At 37.7% G+C, this 14,497-nt stretch overlaps 3 non-coding genes across 3 annotated transcripts; 2 read left to right on the top strand and 1 right to left on the bottom strand.

Annotated features, from left to right (window-relative positions):
• Nucleotides 1-7,382: 7,382 nt before the first annotated feature.
• TRNAQ-CUG (transfer RNA glutamine (anticodon CUG)) lies at nt 7,383-7,454 on the top strand. Its single transcript has one exon. It is a non-coding gene; the product is annotated as a tRNA-Gln (tRNA).
• Nucleotides 7,455-9,980: 2,526 nt separating this feature from the next.
• On the bottom strand, nt 9,981-10,052 carry TRNAQ-UUG (transfer RNA glutamine (anticodon UUG)). Its single transcript has one exon. It is a non-coding gene; the product is annotated as a tRNA-Gln (tRNA).
• A 4,026-nt stretch (nt 10,053-14,078) lies between these two features.
• TRNAQ-CUG (transfer RNA glutamine (anticodon CUG)) lies at nt 14,079-14,150 on the top strand. Its single transcript has one exon. It is a non-coding gene; the product is annotated as a tRNA-Gln (tRNA).
• Nucleotides 14,151-14,497: the final 347 nt, after the last annotated feature.

The following is a 14,497-nucleotide window of genomic DNA, read 5'->3' on the forward strand; positions in this document are numbered from 1 at the left end:
CGCATTACTGCTTCACGGCAGAGGTAGGCAGGGCGGTGGTACCTACCCGCGCGGACTCCTAAGAGGTCCTACCACCAGTAAAAATGTGTCAATAGTTATAAATATTTTGCTTACAGATATGAGGAGAAGAATTATCATTTTGATAATATCTTAAAAAGCACCCCACGGTTTATTACTATCTTTTTATTTATGTTGGATTTTCTATAAAAGCGTTTATTTTTTAGTTTATTTGTAATCTATTATTTTTTGTAAATTTGTTGGTTTAAATAGCATTATGTATCATAAATTATTCATTAATGTACATTCAGGCAAATACAACAGTTTCCAATTTGCTAAGTGAAAAAAAGAAGGCGCTTAAATAAGTTTGTTGTTTTGACTGCCGAAAGTAAATAACGGGTCTAACTGCTTAAAAGCATTGAATTGTCATCGGTCTTTGATAAGTACGTCAAATTTCGAGTTAATCCGACGTTTTGAAGGGTGTCAAAATCAAGTTCAAAGATTCCGTTACATACTATACATAAAATTATAATTTGCGTAATTACTGGTGGTAGGACCTCTTGTGAGACCGCGCGGGTGGGTACCACCACCCTGCCTATTTCTGCCGTGATGCAGTAATGCGTTTCGGCTTGAAGGGCGGGGCAGCCGTTGTGACTATACTGAGATCTTAGAACTTATATCTCAAGGTGGGTGGCGCATTTACGTTGTAGATGTCTATGAGCTCCAGTAACCACTTAACACCAGGTGGGCTGTGAGCTTGTCCACCGATCCAAGCAATAAACAAAAAAAAACTAACATATTGTACTAATGAAGCTAAATAAAAGCGCATTAAAGAGTGAAGCTACCCTAAAAAAGATAAAGAAAAAGAGACAAAAGATAGTCGAGGTGTCATGTCCGAACCTCATTTGTCGTTCCCATCTTTAGATTGCGTCTCAAATGAAAAGTGGGTTGTTTAAGAAGTTTTTTTTTTTTTTTTTCGTTCGCGCATCGTAAATACTTGTCTCAGTGACGTCGAGGAGTGTCAACCCTTGAATGATTTAAAAAAAGAAAAATTGTGTTTCTTTTTCTTTTCAATGTTAATGGAGGGGTTAGTTTTGTTTAGACTACAAGCAAGCTTTTTACCGGTCAGTAAATAGTTTTGAATTATCTTAATTAGAGAATATTATTATCACGAGTCCACGTAGCGTTACGTGGCTGGCGAAGTCCGTGGACAGCACAAAAAAAAGGAATGTTAGTAACAACACAAGCACCCACTTTTTTTTTCTATATATGCTGATAGCTTTGAGAGGCTATTTCAGCTTTACCCTAGCATGTAGGTGAGCTCTCGGCGCTCAAACCGGAAGTGTTGCTAACACTGGCCCTAGCAAGAGCAGTGCTTCGCAGAATCTGTTACCGGATCGGAATCGCGACCCACTGAGAAGACCCGTCCAGAAACTCCCACAATACGCATTAGTATAAACAAAAAAACTTCTATAGAATAAAATAAAATAATATTTAAAATCGTCTTTCGTAACTATCCTAGCAGTCACACGGCTTGATAACTTAAGTACAACGGAAATATACTATCTGTCTAAAACTCCCACTTAAATATTAAATTCAAACAAACAAACAAACCACAAAGTTAAACACGATTGTATCTGAGGAAGGCTGGCGGAAAGAGTTGTATCCAAATATTGATTGATATCAATATATAACTGGATGCGGACCCCGGGACTTCGGTCTGTTTTCATATTTCATATTGCCACATTGACTCCGCTCTCTGTTGTCTAGGAGATGGCTTCAATATCGTTTCTATAATCATTTTCTAAAAATGAAATATACGGCTAAGTAAACTGCTCAAACAGACTGTTAGCAGTCTAACCGTAAACTTGTTTTTTTGTTATTTCCTAGGTTAGTCACCGAGTCACATATCTATACTAATATTAAAAAGAGGAAAGATTAGTTTGTTTGTATTGAATATGCTCCGAAACTACTGAACCGATTTGAAAAATTATTTTAATCTTTTTTTAAAAAAAAATAGGTATCCTTACTAAAACTACAATAATGTAACCCAAGGTGTAAAAAAAATACCTAAAATATTCTTTACATCGCGTGCCCTGCGAAAACTATTGATGATAGAATAAAATAATGTACTAGACTTTGTAGAACACATTATTATTTACAAAAAGTGCCGTGACAGCATATGTATAACTACTATAGTTATACGGCAATAAGTGTCCTTTTATTAAAAAAAATAAAAGGTCAAATTCGTTAAAATTTTTGTTAAAGACCCGAGCGGAGCCGGAGCGAGCCGCTAGCTAGTTGTGAATATGGAGTAAAACGTAAGTAAAAACACGGTAGGTTGAAAATTTGAATTATAGTAATTCCTTCAGTTTTCACGAGACACAATTAAAGACACTGTTATGATCAAATCACGCGTTTATTATTTCCATTTCGTTATTTCTCGCGTTACGAATAAGTTGTGTTCACGTACGTACGTGTATCGTCATGCGTCGGCATTTGAATCTTTTGCGGACTGTTAACAATTATGCTTCATCTTTGTTTAATGTTATGACTGATTTAACCATCTATCTATAACTGGTTTAGTATTTCGCAACGATAATTCTGTTACGATTTTATTTCCTGACAAAAATAGGTTATTTTTAACATTATTGCTTCATCATCAGCAAGTGGAATGGAGTTTAAAGGGACAATCTAACAACAAGCACCGGTTTGAAAAGACCCGTTTGAAAGGAGCGACATCAAAGCAATAAAGGTTTTATCTAATCTTGTTTTATCGTAATCCACGTGTTGAAGTATAATTGTGTGGTCAATCATTTTTTTCATAATTATCATTAAATTTATGTGACATAAGTACGAACCTATTCGAAATAGATATTTATTTCTAAATATATTACTTCGGTAAAGTCTAGAGGTACTCTAATATTTTTCTGTGCTTGTTTCCTCAACCTGGGTTTCGCAGTTAGCATTAAACATCCTAGCCCTATCTCTTAGCCTACACAGGTTTCAGATGTTCTCCCACATCGGATATTGGTAAAAAACAATATTTTACAGCGGTCGCTAAGCGCCTCCCCAATGTGTACGCCTGTGGACGTTTCGAACTAAAGAAAATGGGGATTACGATCGTAGGACCTATCTCAAGATATCTAATCGTTTTAAAAATAAATTTTATTTATTATATTATAAGGGTAAAGTGTTTGACAATGAGATAAATAGTGAGCTAAAGAGCTTTTATTTCTTCTATATGAAATAATTACAAATTACCCCCATACAAAAGAAAATAATGTTAAATAGGCTGCATTTCTTCTGTGATACGTCTTCAGTTTTCTGTATGTTATCTTAAACAAATAGTTTGTGGGTTAGTTACTGATCTTTAAAACGCTTCTATTAGCTCGTTATGTTTGTACGTTTGTTTGTATGTAATGGAATCTATGAACGTCATTACTGGTGGTAAGACGTTTTGTGAGTCCACACGGGTAGGTAACACCACCCCTATTTCCCTATCCTCCTATTATAAATTATTTATTTATTTATTTATAAAAAATAAATATAAAAAATCGAACCGGACATTCGAAATTTAAATGCAAAAGATTCGTTCCCATAGTTAGTCTTACCCGTTACACCCTCACCTCTTTCGGTTGTATCACATTAAATATTGACAAAATAAAAATGTAGCATTGCCACGGACGTGTGCGCTTAAAACGACGCTCGACACGCCGAGAGACTCGCCATTACGGACGCCCAATAAATATCTTATTCACTTACTATGATGGATAAACTGACATCGCCCCAGGGACGTTGGTACATAAGTCTCGGCATTAAAGCAAGAAAGTCGGATTTCGAAATTGTATTGTATAAAACTTAGAACTAGTGTCTCGGGGTGGGTGGCGACATTTGCGTTGTAGATGTCTATGGGTTTCGGTAGCCACTTAAAACCAGGTGGGCCGCGAGTACATCCACCCATTTAAGAAATAAAAAAATAAGAAGATAATTTCGAAGTCGTTGTGGCCTAAAGGATAAGACGTCCGGTGCATTCGTATGTAGCGATGCACCGGTGTTCGAATCCCGCAGGCGGGTACCAATTTTTCTAATGAAATACGTACTCAACAAATGTTCACAATTGACTTCCGCGGTGAAGGAATAACATCGTGTTATAAAAATCAAACCCGCAAAATTATAATTTGCGTAATCACTGTTGGTAGGACCTCTCGGGAGTCCGCACGGGTAGGTACCACCGCCCCGCCTATTTCCACCGTGAAGCAGTAATACGTTTCGGTTTGAAGGGCGGGGCAACCGTTCTACTGTAAAAACTGTGATCTTAGAACTTATATTTCAAGGTGGGTGGCAACATTTACCTTGTAGATGTCTATGGGTTTCGGTAGCCACTTAAAACCAGGTGGGCCGCGAGTTCATCAGCCCATTTAAGAAATAAAAAAATAATATACTTTCTCAAAACATAGGTAGAGAAGCATAATTTTTTTTTTTTTTTTCAGGAGGAAATCGCCGGACTTCCGCCCTTTTCTGGGGATACTGGGCGGGGTATGTCAGAGTCGAACTGACTAAAACCTCCTGTCGCTCAACAGCCAACGTCCAAACCTCGCATGAGACAGAACTCATGATAAGCCAAAGGGGGGAAAGTGAAGCGTTTAGTGCGGAGCACATCTCTCCCATCACCCTCCCCCTCGGGTCGTCGGCGCCACGACCACCAGCCCTCTCGGTCGGCAGACTGTCCGAAGCCCGCCTAGATGGCGCCGGTTAGAGTGTGTTACCCTACGGAATACCCCGCTGGGCCAGAACCAGCGTGGGTCGAGGATAGCCGGCCTTCCATCACCCGGATGCTCTTGCGTAAAACGCGTGCAGAGATTTTGGCGGGATTGTGCGTCTCTCACGCGCCCCGCCGCCTCCTTCTGCGAGATGGTGCACTCGCAGAAGTCGAGCATCGCCTTCCACGACTCGTCGTCGCCGAGCATCGATGCCACAACACTCGGCAACGACAAGTCGGTTCCTATTTTTGCGACGAGGACACGGCGCCACCCCTCCCATGCGGGGCAGGCGACGAGCGTATGCTCTGCCGTGTCCAAGTCGCAACCACAATGGTGGCACTCTGCCGTCGGCTCGGCTGTGATCCGGTGCAGGAACTCACCGAAACAACCATGCCCAGTGAGCACCTGCGTGAGCCGGAAAGTGAGGCGTCCTCTGTCACGATTCACCCAATCCACAAGGACCGGGCGAATCGCCTCGACGGTCCTACGACCAGCCGAAGGATCAGCCAGCCGCCTGGACCATGACTCCAGCAGGTAGACAAGCATACGGTCTTTCTGATGGTGATTGGTTAACTTCGGTTACCATCAATCTCACCAGCGCCGGAGGAGCAGCTAATTCGCTAAGTACTCTCCACAAAAAATACGCATTTGTATGTTTAATTGAGGTCGTCAGCGCAAAAGTGGCCTAACCTAACATTTTTCATAATCATGCTAATAATTATGTATATTGCAATTTATTTATTATATAATAAATTTTGATGCAAAACCGGCCTATCCGTAATTTCACCGACAGATGTCAGATGGCTTTGTAAACATTATTTTTGCGCGTATTGTTTTTTTGCCTACTCAAATTCAAATTCATGAAAACTTAAACCTCATTGCTCCATAATAACTATGGTAGGCTTAGGCCACTTTTGCGCTGACGGCCTCAATTGATCTAATATAGACAAAAACTAACATATAAGTATGTATGGAAGGCTTGTTCCAATACGACATATTGCTTCAATCTATCTATATATATACCTATATAAATGAATTGCTGTTCGTTAGTCTCGCTAAAACTCGAAAAAGGCTGGATCGATTCGGCTAATTTTGGTCTTGAATTATTTGCGGAAGTCCAGAGAAGATTTGAAAGGAAGATAAATATGAAAATGCTCGGAATTAAATAAAAATATCAATTTTGTTTTTCTTTTGATGTGTATCCCGTCGGACGGATTCCTTTTGTTTGTTTTAAGTTTATTTTATACAAAAGTTTAGGTCTTTTATTTATCGATTGAGGCACCACGAAGTCTGCCGGGTCAGCTAGTTGTATTTAAAATAAATAATTATATATTATACTTATTATATTATTATTTCAACGATATATGCCTTATTTATAGATAGCCAATGATAAAATACAATGGGTATGTATCAATTTAAATAAAATATTCTAATCTGATCACGGAATTTACGTTAAATTGACTTGACTGACAACTCTGACAGAGAACTTAAATCCGAACGTGTCAAGAAAATGTCTGTTGTCTAATAATCCTAGTTGTTATAGCGTTACCTACGTTACATTTATTTTTATATTTGTTATTAGAAATAAACGTTCGCTGGAATCGAATTGAGTCCCGAGAACAGATTGACAAGATTGGGATCGAGCCAGAACAGTTCCCGAAAAAACTATTTTTCGCGCGTCCAATATTCTTCCATCCTATATTCGTCCAATATATTAGGTAGGTACATCTGACGCAAATTCTGAATAAATTCAAAATAAATACTTTACAGAAGTTTAAAAAAAACAACTGGGTACTTCAAATAATTGTGAAACCATTTAAAATGCTCGGTTTTCATCATTAAATCATTTAAATGCATTCAATTCAGAAAATATTTGAATATTTTAGTGAATTCAATGGCGTTATGTAAAAATTACCAATCACCAATACTAAACTTAGTTAAATTGTCTATATGTATTTCTTATTAGATAGGGAAGCGAGGCTGACATAGTTTAGTAGCTTCCTGTTTGGCAAATAACATAACAAAAAAATACAATATGTCAATTGAATTAAGATGTTAAGGTGTCAGTTATTATGGTTCAATTTTGATCGATAAACGAACATCAAGTAGTCTAATCAGCTCCATAAAAAAACAAACACTAAGTAATTTAATAGGTATATTCGTAATTGTAAAACCAACTGAATTTTATAAGTTAATATACTAACCAAATTAATTATGTATTATTCTACACGTGTAGAATTTCCAACAGCTATACAAATTCAAAACTAGCTAGCAGACATTATCCTGTCTAATTCTATTTGTTGCTCCAAAATAACGACTCTTGATCTATTACGATTATTGTAAGTGCGAAATCGGTCTTTTTTTTCCTACCTAAGCTGATAGGCTAGAGAGGCTATGTCAGCGTAACCTTACAAGTAGGTAGGTGAGCTCACGGGTCTCAAACCTGACGACGTTGCTAACACTAACAAAATCGGTCAAGACTTTTTTGAGTGATGCTATGTGAATAGTACTTTATTTATATATGTATTTAAAAAAGCCTCAAGGTAAAAACAATATTATTAAAAGTCATTTAGTCAGATAAAACTGTGAATGTATACCATTATTTTCCCTAGTCATTCAGTCGGTTCCATGGTGTAATGGTTAGCACTCTGGACTCTGAATCCAGCGATCCGAGTTCAAATCTCGGTGGAACCTGATCTTTTGGTGTTTTTTTCCTTTTTGCGAAACACTACATTCATTTAATTATATTATATTAAGTAGTAGTAAATATAATTCATCAATTTTCATTAGCTTACTTTTTTTTATTTCAATGTACACACTATCAAGTAAAATAAAACCGTAATACCTTATGTAATATCACTTTAAGTCGTCTCCTAAATTAACACTACAATAATAGTTAACTTCTAATACAACATATAACGGAACCACAAACAACCAATGCTAGCCCATTTGCGATATGTTTTACTTTTAATCCACATTATCTAACAACCAAATTATAAGCACTAAAATGATTACCGTACATTTAGACAGCGCCAGGACCACACCCAACTGAATTAACTGATTAGTTTAATTAAAAAGCTAACTCTTTTTGCCTTTGGGACTGAATCGAGGGTGTACACGAGGATTAAAAAAATCTATGTCTCTTTGAACAGGTTACACTGTGCATTTAGTTTTTAACTAGTGTTAAATAAAATTTAAGTCAGCGCCATCTAGTTCCTTACTGAGGAACTCTTAGTGACAAATTCAAATCGCTGCGAACATGTCAGTGAGAGTGTAAATTTCGTTAATATTATACACAATAGTATTCATGCTCGGTTTGAGCCCCGAGAGCTCACCTAGACGCTAGGATAAAGCCGATAAGCCTCTTAAGACTATCAGCATAGGTAGAAAATAAAGTGAATAACGAATATAATGATAAAGTATTAATTATTGAATAGTACCCGATACCTCCTTATTGCTTGCAACAACGCCGAAATATCGGGTGTCGTGCAAAATAACAACCCGTTGAATAATAACGAACTCTATTTGTTCTGTATTGCCTACTTAAACATAAAAGAATATTATTTACACTATATACCTGATACCGATATAGTACCGGTAGTTAAATAATGTTATCAAAACCGTATTTATATATAGTTTTTGGATTTTTTAAAACTACATATTGTCATTTCGGTTGGCGAATTAAATAAGTTTCATTTGGTATATGTGCCATTAATACTTTACAATCATATTTTATAATTACATTTAGCCGATACTTACTTCTAATCTTCGTTTATCGATTTTTTTTCTTTTTATTGTTTCTTTGGGTGGACGAGCCCACAGCCTACCTGGTGTTAAGTGGTTACTGGAGCCCATAGACATCTACAACGTAAATGTACTACCCACCTTGAGATATAAGTTCTAAAGTCTCAGTATAGTTACAACCACGTTACAATGGCTGCCCTACCCTTCAAACCGAAACGCATTACTGCTTTACGGTAGAAAAAGGCAGGGTGGTGGTACATACCCATGCGGACTCACAAGAGGTCCTACCGCCAGTAGATACCAGAATGTTCTGCTACTGACGTTATCACGTAAAACTATCGTCCGTAAACCGAATTTACAGACAACCAATTATTTATTTAACAGATGGTCTTCGTATAATCACACATATTTAACCGACGCTCCGAAATATAGTACAACCCGACGTTAACCCTTCAACGACCGATGTTTATCAGCGTAGTACTCACGCGCCGTACACGTTACCTGTGAATTATTATTTCTGATTAATAAATTGTACGTCCCATGAGATCGTAATGTCACGCTCCCATCAATTATGGAATTTGATGCTTTTTCATTACAGCCGAATGGTCCCGCGGGACGTGGGGCGGGCTAGGTTAGTTAGGCGGCCGAATTTTATTTCGCGTTTAAATTATTAAGGTTGGTTTTTAATAGGGTTTAAATTTGGGTTAAGCGACGGCTGTTTGCACCAGGTGTGTCAGCGAAATTTGAGTTTATTTTTGTATCAATATACATAATACCATAATTGTATTTTTTTTTTTCTTCTTATCCCAGTAGGTAGGGTCGGCACAGCTAATTTTTCTCTTCCATTCTCTTCTATCAGCCGTCATCTCAACACTCACTCCTCTCTCTCTCATATCGTCATTCACACACTCCATCCATGTCTTCTTCGGTCGACCTCTTCCCCCTCTACCTTGCACTACCATTTCCATGCATCTCGTAGTCACATGCATCTTCTCTCTACGCATCACATGTCCATACCACGCTAACCGTCCGCTCCTTAATTTGTTGATTACCGGGGCCACTTTCACACTTCCACTGATATACTCATTCTTTATCTTGTCCATTCTTGTCACTCCACACATCCATCTCAATATTCGCATCTCTGCCGCATGCACTCGCACATTAAAATTGCAAAAATAACAATTTAATTAAATGAAAATTACAATCATATTGCTACATAATGTTTTATTTTGAATGACAAAAACATAGTTTAATTTTCATAGGTTTAGTTCTTGAATTGTATAAATAAAGCGGTTGCAAGTAACGTAAGCTGTATATTTTGTCAAGAAAATTAAATTAAGTACGTTTATTAACTGACAAATTAACTAAAGTTTTAACAGCAAAAGCGTGTTACGTAATTGAGTAAGCACACGAGAACACGCTAGAACAATAAAAAAAAACCCTTAATTTAAAATAAATTTCGTTAACAAAATTAGAAGGTTCCACCGAGATTTGAACTCGGATCGCTGGATTCAAAGTCCAGAGTGCTAACCATTACACCATGGAACCGTCTATACAGAATGTCAATACTATATAGCATAATAAATTTACACAAGTAATAAAAAGAAATAATAAAAAAATCTACACATTGTATTGGATTATACGTCCCTGACAGATCCCGAACCCCAGAACGTCTTCAACAAAGATTCTGATCGACCGAGAACCGAAACTGATTTCCGTGATACAGTAATTAAATAATCAAATTAAAATAGTAAAGGCATGGTTAAGCCGTAAAAATAATTTTAATTACGTACGTCTGCCACATTTCAATTATTGCTGCGAAAACCGAAGGGCATACTTTAAGGACTTTACGAGTATAACTGTGAAATGAACTAGCAGCATCAAGAATTGACCTTAATTTTATGACAGACTAGCGACCCGCCCTCGCTTCGCTTCGGAAACATTAAAACACACATGAAACCAAAAAAAAAAGAAAAAAAAGTAGCCTATGTTCATCAGGGACAATGTCGGCTTCTAATGGAAAAAGAATTTTTCAAATCGGTCCAGTAGTTTCGGAGCCTATTCGAAACAAACAAACAAACAAATCTTTCCTCTTTATAATATTAGTATAGACTAGTGGACCCAGCAAACTTTGTTCCGCCACACGGTTTGTTTCAAACACATCAACCGGTCAACTTCAAAATTCTACTATAATTAACCATAAAATATATTACGTTTAGCTGTCAGTTGCGTTTTTTTATTCCATATCAGTTGCGTTTTGTTATGCCACGTTTTATGTCACGTCCAATGGAAACGTGATAAAAAGTATCCTATGTCCTTCTCCTGGTTCTAAGCTACATCCTCACCAATTTTCAGACAAATCAGTTCAGCCGTTCTTGAGTTATAAATAGTGTAACTAACACGACTTTCTTTTATATATATAGATTACTGAGTCTCGCGATATTATCCGCGGTTATCATTATTGTCGTACCGCGGGTGCGGCCGTGGGGCGAAGCTAGTCTAAAAAAAGTAAAAAAAAGACTAAATTACTCCTTATATCATCAGCTACCTATTAGTGAAAGTCTCGTCAAAAATTGTAATAAATGTTATTTTAGGGTGTGTACCGTATATATATTCATATGCATGTTGTAAAAAGCGGTTATTTTAATATTGCATACAGACACTCCAATTTTATTTATATGTATAGATAAGAGCCATGTATATCGTGTGGTCTAGAATAATACCACTCCACCTTTTCCGTGAGTGTCGTGGAGATTGATTAGGGGATTCACCGGAGAGTAGGCAGATGTTTTTTCTAGGAATTGAAACTTTTTTTTTCCTAACTATGCTGATAGCCTTGCGAAGCTATCTCAGCTTCTCGTTAAAGTGTAGGTGAGGTCACGGGGCTCAAACCGGAGTGTTGCTAACTCCGTCCCTAGTAAGGGCAGTGCTTCGCAGAATCTACCACCGGATCAGAAACGCGTCCCACTAAGAAGATCCGGCTCGACTCAGTGGGCTGTGTCTGTGGGTTGATTTACTCGTTGAGCCCTTCGTCGCAAGCGACGGGTTCGGCGAGGACGGTGACTGATACTTGAGGTACCTAAAAGCACCGTTAATGGATCGGGAGGATCCGTAATGACGTGTTTAGGGCATATTGCAACCGCCAATCGTCCTTTACTTGTGGTGGTTTACGTATTCTGAGCCGACACGGGTAGGTACCACAATCCCACCTATTTCTGCCGTGAAGCAGTCATGCGCTCCGGTTAGGTAAAGTGGTAGAGCAGTAACCACTTTACGGCTTTACCTTATTGGCCGTAAGATCGTACAACGAGCAACGAAAAAAAAAGACATTATATTTTTTTTAAATAATTGTAGAAGAAATATTTCCATTCTTTAACGCCTATAGGCACGATGGTAATATGTTACATATATAAAAGGCGTCAGTATACCTACGTCCTTTTTTTTTTTAAACAATAACACGGTATTCTATGGCAGTGCAATTCTTTACGTACAGTGCTTTAGGAAAGTCATTATTGAATATACACGTGTATGGAATACGTTAACAAAATAATATTGTTGTTAGTACGGTGACCGTTTCAAAAGTCAACGACCGGGCCGTTACCATTCGAAACGGAAAGGCTGTATGGGAAAATAGACCTAGTTTCTAATTAGTTTTCAGTTTAAATTCTAAATACGACAACGTTACTGTGATATGATTTCGGGTCTTCTAATATTAGGACGTAACTAGAAGGCAAAGCTTCCGTCGCCCAAAACATGTCTTGTCGGATCTCCCGGATTCACCTGTCCCTCGAGCACCGGTCACCGTCCTCGTTGAACTCTTCGATTATGACGAAGAGTTCGACAAGCGAACTAACCCACAGACACAGCCCACTGAGTTTCTCACCGGATCTTCTCAGCGGGTCGCGATTCCGATCCGGTGGTAGATTCTGCGAAGCACTGCTCTGGCTGGGGCTAGCATTAGCAAATTGTCTCAGGTTGAGCCCGTGAGCTCACCTACCCGTCCGGACGTAATGCAGGCAGGCAGTAAGACAAGCTTAACTAAAGGGAACTGTAAGGGTTCGTATAAGGTCGACGCAATAAAATCGTTTACCTTAATTCGGTTAAAACTGCGAGAGGTCCGTTTAAAAACGATTCTTAATGTATTTACAGTAAACAGAATCTTTTGCAATTCATTTTCTGCGTTAATAGCTGTTTAACGTTCGCGGTTATGACTATCGTTTGAAAACAGGTTTTCATAACTTTGGCGCGTGCCATCTACACACCTGTGTTAATAAACTAATCACGCATAAAATATTTTTAATTGAACGTATGCATGTATTATTTTAAACGCCAAACTAATTTTATTTTAAAAGCAATATTAAATTTTTGAATTTTAAACTGCTGTTATTTTTTAATTAATGTGCCGTAAAGTATTCAAACTATATGAGATCCCCTCGTTTTGCCGTCTCCAAATACACATTCGTGATAGCTGTGATCTATCTTGGCCCCTGACCCTTCTCCTACTTCACTGATGATGAGGCGTATTTGAAATACAACGTCTATTTCCATCGTGTAGCATGCCTTGAAAAGCAGTATAAGTGAAGAACAAATGAGAATTGAATTTGAGATATCTATGGACTTCTTTATACATCAGACTACACAAGACACCGCCAGCCGTTAGCTTGTCTGCGACGACTTTTAATTTATCTTCTGTACAAATATGCCTTTGCTTTTTTATCGCGAGACTCCGAACTGATGCAATGATCAGAGCCGTCGGTGTTAGTTCAGGAATTGCTACCAACGCTGTACTGTCCAAGAAACGACCACACAGGAAAGTTTGACACAAACACTTGATGGTCGAAGTGTAGGCAATTCTACTGCAACTCCTTCTAATACACTCAAAGATAAACTCACCAAGAGGACGCTCAGTAGACCGATATGCCAAATGTTGTTATTCAGAGCTTGTATAGTGCCATATTTTTTTGAAGTGTCTTAGTTCCGTTACAGTTTAGTAGATGGTATAGCTATGCACCTCGAAGTTCAACTTCTTCCCCACTAGGTGAATGGAATGTAACAGCAGAGAAACACCATATTTATTGAGAAAGCAAGATATATATTTGAAATAATAAATAAAAAGTTTGAGGAATTAGTAATTATGACAAGGATACGAAATAATATGGTAGTATCGTTTTATTATTAATTAAACTAAGCCTTGAAATTTATTTCCAGATTCTATTATTTTATTGGTAACAAAACGACCCTCATTGTACTCAAAGAGAGACGACGCGACGTTTCGTTATATTATTTACTTTTTAATGCAATTTAACAATCGCGTTATAAATATATTTGACCGACCTCATTTAGTGGGTTAAAGAGGAGAGAAAAATTCTGAGCTCAAATAAAAATACGCTCAAGTAAGATTCTTAATGATGATGGCCGTGATGTTTTCAATCTAATGATATTATTGTATGATGAGAAAACTAAATGTAGAGATAGATAGTGTAGAATCATCGAGTGAGCGAAGCGACGAATTTTTGGATTTTGGATTTTTTTGAATGGCGAAAGTGAAGGTAAATCTAGTTAACAAATGCCGTCGGTTCCATGGTGTAATGGTTAGCACTCTGGACTCTGAATCCAGCGATCCGAGTTCAAATCTCGGTGGAACCTGATCTTTTTACAGTTATCTTTTTTTTCAATGCTAAAATTAGCAGGCCACGACATTTCGCGCGAACTTGTTGGAATAGTACCAAAGGCCATTAACCCTATTCTTATTATAAAGAAACTTACAAAGCTTCCTTGTGATATACGAACAGATCTACCTTTCCGCTGTCATTATCATTAAATAGTAAGTCATCTCAGATCTCCTTTTAAATATTCTGGCGTCGAGCTCAGTACACATCTAGACATTTAGTAACTAAATCTAGGTACTTCCTAAGTCATCATTTGTTACTCGGAAATTGCAATACAGAGATAGAGATATACGATATTTAAATAAGACTAGCTGAGTCCCGCGA

Source organism: Bombyx mandarina, chromosome 04 (genome assembly GCF_030267445.1).
Source record: "Bombyx mandarina strain Sakado chromosome 04, ASM3026744v2".
Taxonomy (NCBI): Eukaryota; Metazoa; Arthropoda; class Insecta; order Lepidoptera; family Bombycidae; genus Bombyx; species Bombyx mandarina.